Source organism: Arctopsyche grandis, chromosome 4, assembly GCF_051622035.1.
Source record: "Arctopsyche grandis isolate Sample6627 chromosome 4, ASM5162203v2, whole genome shotgun sequence".
NCBI lineage: Eukaryota > Metazoa > Arthropoda > Insecta > Trichoptera > Hydropsychidae > Arctopsyche > Arctopsyche grandis.
The window spans coordinates 16,404,178-16,423,672 of record NC_135358.1 but is presented as its reverse complement, the minus strand read 5'-3'; the positions used below and the strand labels follow the sequence as shown (position 1 = coordinate 16,423,672).

General features: G+C 33.0%; 1 protein-coding gene across 1 annotated transcript in view; it reads left to right on the top strand.

The window, feature by feature from the left end:
- The window catches only part of LOC143910989 (uncharacterized), a 54,596-nt gene that overhangs the window by 11,001 nt on the left and 24,100 nt on the right, over positions 1-19,495 (top strand). Inside the window, exon 2 of the mRNA XM_077429656.1 lies at positions 7,417-7,451. The gene's annotated coding sequence lies outside the window, so the exon portion shown is untranslated. The remainder of the gene's footprint in view (positions 1-7,416; positions 7,452-19,495) is intronic.

The following is a 19,495-nucleotide window of genomic DNA, read 5'->3' as shown; positions in this document are numbered from 1 at the left end:
ACTAAGAGCAATCCATTTCCAGACTAAGCAATCTGGTCATGAACATCAACGTCCTTTAATAGGATTGTTTACGTCACATAAGAAGTAACCAGTTGCTTCAACGCTTTGCTTATACGGAATTGTAGGTCCAAAACGTGCGACCTACATTTCGTACGAAATTTTCGATACAGACTGGACGCTACTACGATGAAGTCGTGTCATTTCGTCTGATTGCAATAAGCACATACTATAGTTAAACATTGAAAAAAAAAACAGAACATAATAGAGAGCTTGTGGGTCGTGTCATACTGCCTGCTGTTTTTCAAAAGAGATGCTCGCGCAAAGTTAATTAACGATGAATGTGCACTACATATGGTTACGGAAACTTCGTATATAGCGGATCATAAAACTAAACATAATGGTGCTAACCCACTTCTTATTATTCTGAATCAATTGTGGGCTAATCGCGACAACCAAATCAGTCTTTGAGACCGAAAATGATTTAAAAAAATCACGACGAAACAAAAACGTACGCTCTGCACCTGCTGGTGACTGCTGAAAGAGTCAAGTTTCGTTAATGAGAAATTTTTTAATTCATCAATCTACAGGTACTAACACGAATCGTGTGTTTTACAGTTTTTCTAAAGCCGTTTTTTTAATAGCATGCTGTTAATTATTGTTCAACGCTTTTCTCTACTCAAATCAACAGTGGGTCAGAAATGCCCATTTGGTGTTTGTGATTTATGATTTTATAACAGTAATACATATGAGTTAACTAAAATTCATAATATAAACACATAATTTCAAATTAATTGAATAGCGCTTTCAAATATTTTTAATTACACATTTTGTTTAAATTATCCCTTTTTAGTTGAAATATTAGTAATATAATTTGAAAATATATGTAAATTGACAATGAAGAATATCTTCTTATGGTATGCCCGATTTGGGCATCAGCCTCTTCCCAATTTCGGACAATTTGTTGGAATTGTTCCCGACTTTTGAAGACAAACAATTACGACCCACTCTGCGACGTCCCTTAATTTTCCTCTCCATAATGGTCTTAAGAGGGCTGGACACCAGCGCCTTGTCCATACAAACGTATTACACTTCTCCCTTCCTCAATTATGGCACTAGAGAAATCATTTTTTAATATGCTTTGGATATCCACCATTGGCATGCACCTTTTATTTTTTTGATTAATTATTTTTTATAGGAGCTAGGAGCCGCCAAACATCTATAAAATCGCCTCTTTTTTACACCCACGAAAAGAGTCCAGTGTGCTTATTTAACGGTCGATTTTAAAAAAAATACGCGCATAGGTGCATAGAAAATATCTTTCTCATACCGATGATATATTTTTTTTTAAATTGGTCCAGTTTCGGAGGAGAAAATAGGAGAATACGAAACCTCGATTTTGTCGATTTAAAATACGTATTATCTGGTCGAAGCGCAACTGTCGCATTCACTCAATATATGTATATACTGATATATTGTCGCATTTACTCAATATATATATATCGAAGAAAGGAACGGCAAAAAATTAAGGTTTTGGGTGTACAGCCCTCTTAATAGGCGGAATTTTTTTTAATTTATGGTACCATGGTGCCATCATGTGTTTTGCCCCACGGTAACACCTTTAGTCAAATTTGTACATACATATGTACTTTATATAAATGTATAACATTATTAATTATATTCAAATAATGGTGACAAATGAGAATAGGTTGCCAAGTTATTTAGAACCGTTTCAACAATAAAATCTGATTCATCGACATGGAGTCATATATATCCTAGTTCTGGCCAACAACACAAGGTCCGGGATTGAATCCATGACCCTTCAGTTGATAGCATAATAGCTATGTATCTGGTTGCCCGAAATATGTTTAATTATTTTCAATAAAACCCATCTTTCGTCATACAGCGTCGTTTGTCACTCGTTCAATCCAGTAGGTGCAGAGCATTCTTCGATAGAACCAAAGCTCAAATGCTTCAATTACTCTCATGGTTATCATAAAGAATATATTTGAATGTAATTGATTCACCAAACATCACTCCCGAATTCATCAGTATTCAAATATTACTTTCTCAGTACGTACTTCGTACATATGTAATATGAAAATAAACCACTATTATTTCTTTGATAAAACGATTTTCCCCAGATATTCAGATATTTATTCAATTGTTTCTAAAGTTTTATTTATGAAAATTATATGTACTTTAAAGTAGGCCTAAGTACATTAGAGTGTGCACTTTTTTTCCTTTGAGAATGTGCATACAATAATCGTATAATCTGAATATTATATTGTTTAAAAAATAATCTAATATGAAAGGATTATTTCGTCATACTATTTGTTGACACACGAACTGACATTAATTTAATATGTATTGTTTTATTATATTTTATTTGTTCTTTTGTTTTTATAATTTTCTTCAACGCCGCCATTTTGGACAGTTCGTAGTTCAAGTTCGCGTTCGCGTCTCTTCCGAAATGAAACTGCGGCTACAATCGATATCGATAATTAGTTTGAGGTGAGTGATCTTTTCACTTCATGGATTTGAAAAAATCATTTTTTACCAAAAGTATGCATCAGTCCACTAGTAGTATCTGTAATAAAATATACAAGATTGCACTTGAAATCCAACCAAAAATGCATGTAATACTACTACGTACATAAAGTAAAAATCGATAATGTGTGTTATGAAGTACATAAGTCGTTTGCGCATAAAAAATCATCCTCACAAAATGACGTTTCTCTCTTTAATTTGATTTCATAATTATTTCTTATACACTAATTTGGATTTAAAAAACCGAAAAAAATAATAAAATTATTTTACCAGCGCATTATTAACCCACATAACAGCGGTCACCTGTTAATACTTAATTAGGCACCAATTAGACTTCCGGCCTTATAAATTTTCGGCCGCTAGACAACTGTTGCGTTCCAGATATTCGATACGTCATCTTTGACGGCTCATTATCGACACTCAAGGCCACCGTTTTAATTGCATCTTAGTATCAGACTATGCACCATATGTCCAGGTGAAACTTGGACCAGTAATCTCCTTAGTATCTCGGTTACTGTGGCTTTGTATTGTTAAACGCACACGATTAACGGACTCGATTCGGTTAATCGAATGCATCTGCTACTCTACATATTTATATCATTTATTTTTTTTAATAAAGTAAACACAAGGAAGTACGTACTCAAAAGTTGGTTATCGCATTTGTGAACATGCATGTGCTTCTTTTTTGAAAAGTTTATCTCACTCAAGTTATTCTGTATTGTATTTTGGATTTGAAAAACCCACGTTTTCATTCTTTATGAACTCGTTAAAACTGGTCGTTGAATTGTCACCGCAACTGCATTGTTTGCTACTAGTAAATGTCACTCTGACTTTCGTTGCAATTGTAAACAACACAATGGCAAATAATACGTATATGTGCAATTTGACCGATATTTAGTTCTTGTTTCATATTATATACATACATGTGGTACTCATGTACTTTCATAGTTTTGTAAGTAAATAATGTGTATTTTTGCTTTCATCAACTTATCCATCGTTTGCGAAGGCTGAATTAACTGATAATCACATTCTTGCAATGATCATTTACATGCACTTACCTCGAATTCAGTATCTCTTACAATGCGTTGACATTGACGAATATCAATATATATGGATTGTATGTATCGAACGGTTCAATGGTTAAACGTGATAGCATTTTTTAACTATACCAAATATGATACTAAAATGTATTCATTTGGATACATTTTTTTTTAATTTATCTCAGAAATAAACTTGCAATTTCTATCACATATTTTAGCATTTAATTTGTTCAAATTCACACCACAATAAATGCACTTTCCCTGCGGCGAAATTTGATTATGGTATATTTATTATACATAGATGCAATTCACTTATCGTTTATGAGGCGTTGTTCGACGAATACGCCCACATTTAAATCAACAGTTATCCGACAACATATTACAACTAGGCACCGATTTTACAATAGATCGGTGTACACTCGAATGACGACAACGATGATGACTCTCGTGACGAAATTATTTAGGCGACTCTGTTGAATACAAATTGGAATAAAATTATACGAGTTCGTCATCCGTGACGATGATTTCAATCGATCTTAAGAAATCGGTTTGTATACAATTTTATCGGTGCAATTTTTTATACGCATTAAAACTTTGGGAAACACGAGTATTTTCGAAAATTTTCACAGCCGACATTTTGACAGTCTGATACTTTTCTGGCACACGCGAGTGAAAAATTGTTCAAAAAAATTTTTTTTAATTAAAATTAGAACGTTAATTGCATTATGCATCAGACATATCAAGAATCATGTTGAATTTGAGTGAATCGCTATGCGTGACAATCAACGTATAAATCCTTATTTTTTTCAAATCTTTCACTCTTCATTTTAATTAGAAGAATTATTTTTAATCTAAATTTAGCTTTTATATAAACTGAAATAGAATAAATACATAAATAATAAATAATCAAAAGAATATGATAAGTCGTTAAATTTATTCAGTTTCAAACATTAGTGTTATACTATGACGCGCGGGTATGCGGTGCATGCGCGCCCTTAGGGTCGGGAGGGTCCTCGGGGGGGCCTCCAAATATTAATACATATTTAAAAATATAGGAAAATCAATTCACGCAAACGGAAAATAGTCAAAAGTAAGTGTAAAAATATTCTGACTTCGCGAACTTGCAATATTAACCTGAAAAAGTTCAGAAAATTTCTTTAAAATATGTGATTACAGGATTTTCAAATTCACTTATAGGCTAGGAAGGACATTTAAAATTTGCGAGTTTATGGCACTTTTACATGCGATTCAATTTTTTCTAGTTACGCCACTGGTTTCAATTACAATTTGGATGATATATAAAATTTACAAAATCTTCCGCAACCAAAAATATGAGCTAACCTTTAGAGGAAAATTGAATGATATGAAAGATTTGAGCAGAATTTTTTTTCTTGGTTGCTAAATATTCACAATTATATAAACAAGAGGCTTGGAGATGTCCCAACATCCAGGTATTTAATTAGGTGGTCACCAACATCTGAACGCAGAATGAAAAGACATTTATTTTTCCAGAATTAGACGGGGCCACCGAGAGGAATCTCGGGCCCTGGAATCTATGGCAAACTAAAAAAAATCTTATTGATATATTTTTTTAATATGCGAAAAATCTATCAGAACTATTAGAAAAACACCTATATGTTAGTTGCTATATTTTTAAATAATTGAATAAGAAAGTATGATATTACAGGTAAGATTTCACATGGACACAAAGAATACGTGGATCGAAAAATAATAAATATTTAGCATTAAATAAATACATGCATTTATAATATAAAATATCAATATCGGTCAGTTGGATTTCCCGTTTCGGGCCCCTCTGGTAGTTTATTCCGGCTGCCCGCCCCCCTAGTTGGCCCTATATGTATGTATGTAGATCACTATGACAGTTCCCTGCCTTCATTACAGGCTTGCTCACTGTAAAACGTGAGACACCAGATATTTATCGTGAAAAAAAAACTCATAATCAAGGAAATTATGTATACATATGTATGTATGTATGTAAAAAAAGGTAAACAGATGAAACTAAGTAACAATAGAGCATAATTTCAAACTGCTATAGCCGATAAAGTGCTACAGTAGTCCTTGACTTACTAGTACTTTCAATAAATTGCATTCAAATCTCAGTCGCCCAATCCCAACAGATTTATATTTTATTTTGGTGTAAAAATTACATTTTGTTGAAAATTCAGGCAACATGTGTAACACGCAGTGTGTTCTACACGTTACGCATTGACCAAGATAATTTAGATACGCGCTTCACTGATTCGGATGCGATTTGAAGCACACATTGCGTATCATTTGAAGCGTAATTAATGCACGATTTAACAGCAACTACTACATATTTCGTAACAGAAAAGCAAGGTACGGTACAGTTCAGATTAAACGTGACTGAAATTCGCATTCACGCCGAGACAAGACCGTAAGTGGATTACTAATGGGTTCGTTCTTGCGACATGAAAACAAATTCTGAGATACATACATATGTACCTACTAGCGATGTACTATGTACGTATGTACATTTGTGGATATATTACCTATATATGTATGTATGTTGACAATATGATGTTTTAGAGCTTTAGAAGTGCTAATGAACGCGACTCGCAGACAAAATCGTCAGGTGAAAGTTGCTAAAACGGAACAAACAAAGGTCAATGTATGTATATAGTAGTATTAAGAACAATGTGGTCACGTTTTCTTGCACAACTTTACGGTAAAGTTCTGAAGTTCTTCGGATTTTTCTGTAGGCATTTGGATTTTGGATGAAAAACCTCTATAAAGTGATTCTACATTGAATGTAGTTTTATCTAATGGATATATCAATTGATTGCTAATTTCTTACTGTTCTTGCTTTATTGTAAGACTGGTGTGGCGCATTGGGGCAACCTGTCAGGTCACATTGGTCATTCATTTGTCATTGTTATTCTTTGTTAATTTTTTGTGTATTAATTATAATAATAAAATAAATAAATTGCTGAAATGACGAACTTGATGTTACGTGTTTCTTCAACGTTCTTAGATCCCCATAATACTTCATAATACTAACATATAATTGAGCGCATCATCACGTTTAAATTATTCACTTCTCTAGAAAATGATTATAAGTTATGAACGCTAGATAGTTTAACATTAATAAAATAATCCGTAATCATTTAAGCAGAGAACAAATGGAACACGTGTATGCATTATTATCCGATGGACGATGCGCAATAAGCGACCGGCATTATTATGAATTATGTTTATCCCAACAATCAGCTCTGAACTGTTCGACTTGAGTGGCCTCCGAGATCCGATAGTCTCGTCTCCAATTCCTCAATCGCCGCTCACCAAATTAGATCCATTGAGCGGCTGGTGAACTACTCAAGTGATACACAAGGGACCCGTTCGTTGGCCGCGTTGCGCAATACTACTCGCTCGGTTAAAATCCGCTGTCGAAGTACGTAAATGAATTTAAATTGAATTTGAGAAAAAAGTGAAATTTAACTTCCGCCAGTATCGCCACTTGACTCTTGCTTTCGTTTCGAATTTGTGCCATTTTTCGCGTTTCATTGTATGCGGAAGTCGCACCAAGGTTATCCACACCTGTGCGAATTCCTACCACTATATAATATCTTCGTATTATTCGTCGATGGATCAGTGTACATATGTACATACATATATATGTATGTATGTAATAATATTACAGATATTGTAGCTGCACATGCAATTTTTATGTCGACTTTTATACTGTATGTTTTGTATTGCGTGTGAAAAAGTCCACGCTTATTTTAGCTTTTAAGTCAATATTTATATTATAATACATACATTATATGTTTGTAAATTTTTGTTTCAGAATCTTACGTAGATATCGTTGCTGGTTAACGAAACGTAAGTTTGCTATTTTCTAATTCAAGATCAATATTACTTTTGTACAATTATGACTTTCTTTTATATTGAACGTCAATAAAAAGAAATGCTCAAAATCGCTCATTACACGTGTTAGTCCCTGCATGACTTCCAATTTCTTTTTTGTAATAACTTTTAAAAATATCGATTAGAATCTAGCAATAATAATTAACCGGAAACAATTTCGTTTCCATTATTCAATTTTACGCTTTTTTCACTTGTATATAATTCGATGAAATCGATAAAACTCGATGGATTCACAAGACTATAATGCTGCATGTCGTTAAGTTCTTAAGTGTTATCTTCAATAACAATATGTAATTGCATAAGTAATTGACCTTCGCATTTAAAAAAAATCATAATGAATTGTTCTCATGTTCATGTTGCACGTCTGTGGCGTGCATACATACTATAGTGCACATTACTACACTGTCGTAGTTGCATCATAAAATTGCATCGTAGGAAGAACGATAAATCGATCTGTATTAGTCCATTGTTTAGATTTACACCGAACCAAAAATTAATTGGAAAACATTCTCATTGAAAATAAGAGTGAGAATCGTGTATTAAAATACTCCGTACAATACCGGCTCGTTCTCGGTGAGAATATTTTGACGGCTGAGGTGACTATTGTTGTTATTCACAGCACGTATTTTTGACGTACATACATACATAGTACTTCTTTACTTTATTTTATGAGTGATTGTTCTGATGTGTGACTAAAAGATCCTGATGTGCATCTTAATGGTTAGACGACTTAAAAATTTACTCCTGAAATTTACATTTTATAACATTAAAGAAAAGATACATATGCACATAGCAGTGGCGTGCCGTGAAATTCTCCCTGCTTTTCTTTTTTTGTCACACAGCCTTACTTATGTGTTCGCGAGTAGGACACAAGAGGACTCAGTATGACATCACCTAGTCCCCTTGTATCCTGTTTGTGCACACATAACATAAGTAAGGCTGTGCGACAAATACAGGGAGGATTTCACGGCATGCCACTGGTACATATGTATGTATGTACATACAATTTGGAGAGTTTTATATTAAAAATACGTGTTAGATTTATGCAAATGTGTATGCATAAAATCTATATATGTATATAAAAATCAATGTTCGTCTGACTGTCTGTCATCTATGCGTTCCTATACCATTCAGCCGATTGCAATGAAACTTACATGAGTAGTTGTTTGTATGCCCGCGATGGTTTCTGTAAAAAAAATCGCCCAAAAACGGGAACGGGAACGGGAAAACAGGAATGAGTGGCATTGCAACACAATAATTTAAAATGTCTTCACATCGCCATCTGCATTGTTAGGGTATAATAAACAAACAATTGAATAATTTCAAACGTGTTCGCCACCTGCGTTTTTCCAACAAGTTATCATTATTGTAATTTTATTTGATTATTAAGTATTAATTTGAAACTGAAACACTTACTTATCGAAACACACCGAGAAACGGGAACGGGAATTACAAGCGTAATTGTGGCATTGCAACGCATGCCGGGTTCAGCTAGTATAATATATAATGGTAGATCGTTCACAATGAATGAGTGGCTTACATTAAAAAATACATTGAAGGTATTGTTATTTATTTAATCAAGGCTTTATTCCGAAAATTCCCAATCATGAAAAAAAACCGATTTTTTATTATGAATAAATTATAAACATATGTAAATTTATGTACATTGCCACATAAATGATGTGTTGAAAATATATTGACCTAGTGAATAACTTTAATTGTTTATAATGTTTATATTTTATCGGGTACTTGTATTTAAATGCAGATTAAGTTATAAAGCAAAAAAAAAAAACGATTTCATCACTTACACGTATATACATATGTATGTATGTATTTACATAGGTATTTACGGTTTTAGTTATCCTTTGGCTATCTCAATATTTTTAATAAAATTTATTTTTATCGTACCTACTAATTTTTTTTTTATATTTTCATATAAAATTATCATTTTAAACATTACAAATATAAAGTGAACTTTATACTAGGTAACGTCCTGCAACGTCTTGAAACAAACTTTGAAAGTAAAAATATAAATACAAGAGCCTTGTAAAAACTAACGAATGTCAATGCCCAAGGAAAACCTTCATAGAAATACCTTTCCGAATACATTTCACAATATGGAAATTATTAATAAATTAAATAAAAATAATAATAAATCCTAAATATGACGCATTCAATTTTTACAATTTCTTATCGTTTCTTCTCTTTGCAAATTTCACACTATCGAATGCTTGTCAAACAATCGATTATCCATACCGACGCTAGCATTGACAAGCAAAATGGTCGATTGATCATGCTGATCTCATGTCGAATTCGAGACCTTCCTAGTTATTGTACCGAGATTCATCCGCTTTCTACACGTGACAAAATATATATGTATATGCGTACATATGTACATACACATCATGAGATGTTGCTGAATACACACGTGTGCATGCAATATTTACTCATTACATAAACACGGCGTTAATTTATACGTCTGTAACGCGTTAACCCTTGACTTACCATGCGTTCTCACGGAGACAGCTCATTGTTGTCTCAATTCCGCCTTTGTTTTCATTCTAACCCGATTTCTCACCGAAATAAAAAGCGAAAGAAACACCGCTCGGTGGTTTACCGATCCCATCCGTAAAACCACCGTGTTATTATTGTCGTATCCGATGTATGTATGTATGTATGTATATGTCACACTTTCGTTTTTGGCAATGCGTCGTCAGCGTGTCAAAAGCGTTGGTCAATCATGATGACCTCTTGGTGACCTAGTCTTAATTTGCAATGTTGACCTCTAATGCTGTGAACAATGTTAAAATGAAAAACCCAGAAGTATTTATGTATAGAACTAAATACTGAATTCTTACAGTGCTCAAATTTTTGCTCACGTTTCAACAGATTAGACTCTTAGTAGCTTTATTTATTTACTTATATTTATATCTATATATTTAAAAATGAATGTCTGTGTGTGTGTGTGTGTGTGTGTGTGTGTGTGTGTGTGTGTGTGTGTGTCTCGAATAGGCTCCTAAGCCACTGAAGCGATTACGATGGAACTTTCAGGATTTGTTGTATGCATGTCCGGGAAGATTACTGTGAAAATAAAACGGGAATGGGTGTCATTGCAACGCTATTATTTCAAATGTTTTCGCGTCGCGAACGACGTGTTCGCTGCCTGCGTTTTTCCGACAAATGGGAACGGGATTTGCATGCGTTATTGTGGCGTTGCAACGCATGCCGGGTTCAGCTAGTAATTTTATATATTTAGCTAACTTAATTCACTTTCTATTTTGACTCAAATATATTATTAATCATTTAACTCTAAATTTGTATATATACTAAATTTATATACACTGTCTCTCACAGAGGTGTCTCCTTGCACCTCTTAAGAATGCATCCACTGTCTTAGAAGACCTGACACCAGAGAAATGTTATAATAATAGAAGTGGCTTTAGGCGTCATATTGTTGTCAAGTGACGATTGTCCACAGACAATCATAAATAATTTTAGCAGCATTCGTATTTGATGCTTGGTGCTCGACGTATGTCCGATAAAAACTTCTCTGTTTGTTTATATTACTCGCAAGATGGGCAAACATCGTTAAAAATTGCACAATGCACTCAAAAACACACAATAAACAACCTGGGATACATTTTTATATGTAAATTGATCCGATTGTATTCCGTGCGTTGTAGCGTATTTATAGAGACGTACCGCGTAATATTGACAACAATTATTATATATAATTTCTCTGCTTGACACACTCGGGGAGGACATTGTACATGAGCACACCCATGTGAAAGACACCTCCAGCTGTCTTATTTTTCCTTACTCTACCTACAACTAAATTGTTCTTATTTCTAGTATAATAACTATGGATATTACTATTTTTTATTGTATAATCTTTAAAATACTTAGGTAGTAACTTATGATCTAACTTATAAACAAAAGACAATATACTAAGATTTAAACTATTTCTGATACTCATCCATCCTAATTCATCTAATACTTTTAAATCTACCACCATTCAAAATACCTCTCATAATAGCTTTAACGGAATTTTTAATCAGATTATCGAAAATTTTAACAGTAGGTACTGAGCAGGACGAGTATACGTATAAATGAAAATTCTCGAATGGTAAAATTGATCGAGATAACTTTTTGAAATATCAAGGAGTGAATACTTGGGATTTGATTTGAATACAATTTTTAATTAGGCTTTTTAGTGGTTGGATCTCTCAACAGTGGTTCAATTTGTGTATTAAAATTGTAAACGTACACGATTTTAAGATGAAATAAAAAAGTTGAGAGAAATTACCGGTGATTTCTTGAGGAAATTAAGTAACGTCCGCTTTGGCTTTGACCAGTACCGATTTGTACGGCAATTTCAGCGTGTCTGGCATTTACAGCAATTTCATGTTTTAAATAGAAAAGTATGTTCTTTTTTTCGAAGTGAATCCTCGTTACATAAGATCCCGATTGCGCAATCAGCTTCTGTTTGAAAAAAAATATCTTTTATAGCTTTTGTTATTGCCGCATAGCGTTCAGTCATCATCAGGGCAAATTCAAAAAGTCTCGCGACAAGTGAAAGTGCACCGTAACGAGCTGTGAACCACCAGCACTTACGTTATCTAAGATAAGCATCTATCTTGTCTCCTACGAATTGACAAAACTTCTGAACCGTGACGAAATTGACGAGATGATTGTTGTGTGACGCAGATCATGTTGTCATTCTTTGCCAAAAACAATACAACAGTTAACCGATTACTCCAACCGCCATTTAACTTTGGCAACTCAACCATTAACTTTGGTTTTCATGCTTGCGATTCTGATAATCTGGTCTTGGATATTTGGGACTTATCACTCGAGTTCTGATTTTCTTGTTGCAAATTTGCATCTATAACTGTTTTTGTTATGCTCTTAAAAGAAAAATCACCTGTCTGTACTACGTATTCATAGATCTTTGTAACAGTGACCTTCTTCATGCATGTTGGCTGCGAATATTATGGTACATACTCATTATGACACTTTTTTTCATTCGTATAACATTCCGTTATGTTATTTATATGTACTCATTTTTAATTAAACTGAATTATTCTTTAATATTTTAAGTAATTTGAGGAGCCCCGTAACGAGACGTCCAAATGACCGATTCCGGAGAAAATCATAACAATAATATATTTAAAATAATAAATCGTAACAATAATATATTTAAAAAATAAATTAAATCGTGCCTGTTATATCATACTTCCTTATTCAATTGTCCTAAAAAATAACAACCAACATATACATATGTACGTAGGTATTTTTCTAGTATAATAGTTCTGATAGATTTTTCGCATCTTATAAATACACTAGTTATGTTACCCGGCTTCGCTCAGTATTTGTAATATAAACAGCTTAAACATGGCGAATCTAATAGTAAATATTCATTTGTTTTTTTATTAAATTTCTTTGAATCGAAAAAAATATAATATTCAACCAATTGAAGTTTTGTTTTGTAACTTTGTTTTGTTTTCGAAGCTCCCAACCAAAGATACAAACAGTCAAAGTCTATTTCAAAATTATATAGATATTAGATTTATAAGATATATTTTTAGTTTGTCATAGGGCCCGGAATATTATTTTTTCAGGGCCCGGGATTCCTCTCGGCGGTCCTGCCCATCCACATTTTTGAGAGATAGAATGGAGAACCGAATATTAAATAAAAAAAATTTCAATTAGGTTGATGTTTTTAAAATACAATTAAACTTGTGCCAATAAGACATTAAACTTAATATAAAAATGGATACACATAATTGGAATTAATGTAATACATAATTAGTAACCGCATATCATATAGTGAATGTAAAATCTAAATTTGATGAAATACACGAAATTTCGATTTGTATTCTAATAATAATACGATGAAATATTGTACAACCGTATTATATATTGTACGACTTTTCTACTTTCAACTCGAAAAAAAATAGTTAATATCTCAATGATTACAACAATTTAAAGCATGCTTTTGCGGATACATACGTATAACTACTGTTGGACAAGTAACGTTAATGACACACTGCACTTTAGATGATTATCATGGACGACATTAGAAAATATCTTATTCGTATTATGCATTTCTTTTTCTTCTCTTGAATTTCCACTGTCGTGATTTCATAGCGTTTCGGTATGCGCTCGTGACGATTGCTCGTAACGTTTAAGAGGAAAACACCAGAAGAAAAAGAAGATGAAGTAAAAAGAAACTAGTCGAATTACACCACGACTGCGATAGCCCATTCGAGCATTTCGATCGCTTATTGAAATTCGCTTATGAAAAAAGCAGCACAAAACCACACGTTTACAAATTGTTTCGCCACTTCTCGCACGTGATGCAACTTCCTTCGTCTTTCACTTACTTCTACGCACTTCTCATTTTCTTTCCGATAATATCGCAATACTATTTTCAAACAGATGAGATTGCTTGTACACACGTGACACGTAGGTTTACCTACATATATGCATACAAAACGCCTACGGATTATATTAGTACACACACACAAATCGAACTTCAACCTCTTCTATGTATGTGAAGTTGAGGTTCAACCAAAAATAATAAAAAAATACCGTTCTTCAAAACTGGACCTGACCTTGATACTATTTGTATAGAACAGAACGCCTACAGGTTGTATGTATGTATGTATATGCGAAATATTATATACAAACACTCGATTCAATCGGGTTTTTTATTGTTAAAGCATAACAACAAAATTTAAGCGTCTATAAAATTTATTGCATACCAATTTGAATGAGAGTTTTACAAAATTTGTAGACAACTAATAGTTTAAAAGTAATATTCCCTAGAATATTTATATAATACTAGTTTTATGCGCGTTGAAATTTCGATGGGTGCTTTCGGATTGATACATAATTTAAAATAAAGTTACAATATGAATAGTAATAATTGATCGGAATCGGAACTGAAACAGAAATCGGGAATCGGTTATGACAATTAAATTATGCAATAAAAAATAATAATAAAATTATAAAACATGTCGAAATCGGAATCGGAAGGATAATATGAAAAGTAAGTATTTTTACATCGCGTGACGTAAGAAAAAATGTATGTTTAATTTACAAAACCCAATACCCACAATTATGTATAAACAAACCCCGGTCATTGACCTCGCAACCTTGAATATTATAAATTACATGTTTTATTTAAAGCATTTTGTGTATCGCCTTCCTTGGTGTGGAAAAAATCGTGTGATCACAATATTTTTGACTTTTCTAGGAGGAAAAATTCCCACTTCCAGTTTATTGAGTTTAATGATTTTTTTTTTTCATCACTTTGATACAAGGATTATACTTGTATTTTCTCCTGAAGAGCACACATATTTAAAGGGTCGAAAAAAATAACGGAAGAAAAAGTGAACAAGAGTAAACTGCCACTTTTGTTTGACGGAACTTTACTAAATTGTATATATTACTTGGTATTATGCTAAAACTTCTAGATATGAAAGTTTAGTTTTAATATATTGAAAGGTTTCGGAGAAAAACTACAAAAAACCCTTTTGTAGTTTTTCAAAGTACACAGACACGCATACTAACACACAGACACACGCGCGCAAATACACACATTTTTTTCTAAATCATAAAAACGTGATCATTGATTGATTGAGTTTGAATCAGTCAAAATCTCGAGTTAGAATTTTCACATGATCACAAAACTTCATCTATTATTACTACGAACATACATGGATAAAGTAAAAAAACTTGAAAGACCGTTGTATGAATTAAGGGCGAAGAGTTTCATATGTACATTGTTAAATTCGTTAAACGCCAGAAAAGATTCGATGGGAAGATTTGAAATCAGTTTTATGATAACCAATATTTTTAAAATTCAATTTAAACTAAGAAATTGAATAACAATTTGAATGTATGTACCTACTATTAATTAAAAATACAACACGATCATTACTGTTCCAAGTAATAATGGTTAGATTCTAAATGTTCAACTTTTTAACTGTAAATATCTACCTAGTTTTATCACACTGTTAAAAAGCGGATATTGACGTAAAATACCATTAAAAATAGTTCTGGTTTTCGTAATTATTTAAGTTCACGCACTGCTGCCCAACAAGGATTCGATCAGTGAACTTTACCAGTCGGAAAAAACTCGAACTACCGCTACCTTTAATGTGTTAAAATCACGCCTTGTTGCGAAATGCACACTTACGTCTTGAAGAAATGTTTACGTAAAAAAAAAATCGATCCGATCGATGAAAAGACTTCCGCATTAATTACCTCTATCGACATCCACCGAACCGTGTCTTTAAAACTGTTATGATGCACACCGGATCGTATGGTTCCGGAAGCTCTGGTTCACATAAGACTTGTATGAAATGGATGGTAAAGCTTCACATACATCTTTTCGCTGTTGTTTGGCATCAGCATGGATCGGAAATCTTGAACAACGGTTCAACAATGAACACGAAACGTCAGTCGGTTTTGCTTTCACGCACTGCTGAAGCGAATGGCCGAACACTATTCGGATTCTTTTAATTCTGTTGGCTCGTGTTTCTGCTTTTGTTGTTGTTGTTGTTGTTTGCCCGTTTTGCTGTTTTTTCGCAACAAGTGTACATCCATTGCCACACCGAAGAATAGACAAAGATCGGCATTGGTTAAACGCATACGATTTTTTGGTATGCGGGCGAAAGTGTATGCGAAGGTCTGACCATTGCCCAAAACGGCTTGTTATGACTGACCAATTTCAAATTTGGACATTGAAGTCACATCGTTATAGGACAGCATTGCTCAATGTAAGTCTACATTAAACTCAAGCTAATTCAAAATATGTACAAATATAGAACTAATTTCATTACATAACTATATATGTATATATGTATGTATATACATATGTATATTGGAATCCGTGTGGTGTGGTTCATCATGTCTACTTCAAAGAATTAAAAATTCCGAACTATTTGCATTTTTAGTAAAATTATTTAAAATATCAAATCTTTAGCTCATGGGTTTCATTACTAAACTAATCACATTGTAATATGAAGTTATGAAAATCATTTTTGGCGAATCATCATTTCTAATCATATCCATCCTGAAATCCTTGATCACACTATCTGGCTATTAAGTTTTTAGATTTCTGGTACAAAATCTTCCTAAAAACTAGTAAGCAAAAGAATTTTTATAGAAATGACTGAATGTAAAGAATAAAATATTGATCATTCGATTCTGTTTTGTTCTCCCCGTCTCTTTTTATCTTGTACTGGTGTTGTGCCCGTTGATATTTCAAACGTGTGGTTTCGGAAAACAAAATTGATACATGCATTAAAATAAAGCTATATGTGTAATAATAACAACAACAATTGTCGTCGTAATCGTAATTGTAACTAAAGTCGGAACTGAAATAGGAATCGGGAATCGGAACTCGAATTGGAACTGGAACGGGAACCGGAGTCGGAATCTAAATTTCTATAATAGCTGTTGATAATTCTAAAATTAGTTTTTTTTTTTAATCGCCATACTTGTCGCCACATACCCAAATCCCGTCCATTTTAATGAACCGTTGAAAATGAAAGTGGCGGAAGTCCAATTTTCAGTTCCGAACACCATCCCTGTTTGACTTTATTCACAAATTGCCATAACTTCTTTTATATGTCCAGAATCTCGGAAAAGCAGAATAAACGTACTACAGGCCACCAATATTTTTAAATATTGTTAATCGAAATATATTATATTTAATGATTTGCGAAATATTTCTCAAAATGAAAAAAAGTGGCTTTATGCTACTTTCAAATACAACGAACGGTTCATGTATTATTATATTCTAAATATCATTTCAGGGCTATAATTTTAACATTCAGTACTCCCATACACAAAAGTCATATACATATGTACATAGATTTTCATTTTCTTTTGGCTATTCAGATATTTATTATTTGATTCATTGGACGCTCATCTAATTATCTAACGAATGAGGTATATAATAATCCTGTCATTGTTTCGTAAAGTGGGCCAACTTTCTAGATAAGGAGAGATTGTTTGCCAACGCGACAGTTGCTAAAATTGAAGGTTTTTCGTTCGCACGAGTTGTCCTTGCCACATCTGTACCGGTGTCCTCTCCCACATAAATTAATTGACGTAACCAAATGGCATTTTGTACCAAGTGTTAAGAAACAATTGTGCTAAGAAGAAAAAAATACAATACTAACTATATAGACAGTTGACACTGTCCGAATCGTCTACTACAACTGCAATTATGTATAATGTATATCTTTCAAAATCTTCTTACCCATAAGTTGTATTATAAATTCGACTCATTTATGTTTTATTATGATTTTAAACTTGCAAACGGCGTATCGTTCGCATAGAATTTAAATTGTGCCAAGTTCCGATTACATGCATCGATTAATAGACCTTGCGATAACCTTTTGCATGCAAAATATACGCGCTACTTTTATTCACTGCTATAAATGTGTTTAAGCGTAAACATAAACTTTTCAAAAGAACGCAACTTCATTACGCATTAGTGAACTGTCAGAATTACGCTGACGAATTCCCCACATATCAAAAACAAGCGTTGAAATTTTCTAAAATGCTAATATTATAGTATAATCGAAAGCGAAAACTGTGTATTAATTAGTGAACGTGTATGCAAAACGATATTGTTCCGATCGTTATGGTTAGTCAAATTTTTTAATACGGTTTATTTAATATGCAAAATTCGGCCAGTAACATTGAAACGAAAGTTTCTGTCGAATTTTTCGCCAGAGAGCGATCTCATTATATGTATATATCGACTGCAGGTAAATTGTTGAATTCGGTCTAGCATGCAATGTCCCGTTTCTGCTTGATTGAAATCAGTTCATAACATCCGGTTTGGTCACTGCAAATTACCAAAGTGACAAAATATGTATTATGTATATGTACATATGTACGTACATATCTATACATAATACATACGTGATGTACGAATGGAAAACTTTGCAACTGGACTTATCGTACGCTCTCAGAACCAGTTCTTGATTCGATTACGACCCACGAAGAGGATCTCTTCGACCCACTTGACCTGACCCATATACGTCAAATTACAAAATTCGTACATCATCGAACACCTAAGTCATTACTCTTCCTGGATTGTTTGGGTCTACATACTAATTGAGTGAGTGACGGTGTTAAAAGCTTACTTTTGACAAAACATCCGTACAATTTTATTACATATTTTTTATTATTACGAAATTATGTTCACAATACATCTTATATCTATTTTAATAGCTACTGATCTACTGATCATTTTCTATTTTACAATTTAATTTAATTTGGTTAGTAATCATAGTATTATATTATTCTAATGATAATTTACAGCATAATAGGAAAAAGAGCTCAAAAACCTATTTACAATCCTTATAAAATGTTCATAATACATCTAATACATAATATTAATTAAAGACTCTCTAAAGTCGATGACTTAAAGCAGATTGTGTTTTGGTAATCTGTGTGTTATACCTGAAGGGTATAGACATTTTGTTGTAATCACCGAGACTCTTCACAAGTGTGTTAGTATGGTTATTAGTGATTCTGTCATAGAATCTACTGGTTAGTTTGTTAGTAATGTCTGTAACAAACGGAATATTATATATGGCATGCAGTTTTTTCAAGTGTATGGGTGTAATATAAATTATTTTTAGGGATTTATTTTGTATTACTTGGAGCTTGGAAAGATTAGTATTTGAGGCGTTATTACATAAATGTATATTGTAGGTATGTAATTAATTAATAAACCTTTCAAAATATTTCTCGAAATTTCTTGTCGAGGAGACCCTAAATTTGCAATATCTTGATCGCATTGATTCCTTGATGCAGGGTAGAAATAAACGATCAGGTACACTGACAGAATACGTTACCAAGTCTGAAGAACTTTAGATCAATATTGGCACATGGAAATTGCGTTAGGTTGACCACCTTCCAAAAATTGCATGTTCAAATGTAATTTAACTTCAATAGTTATTTAT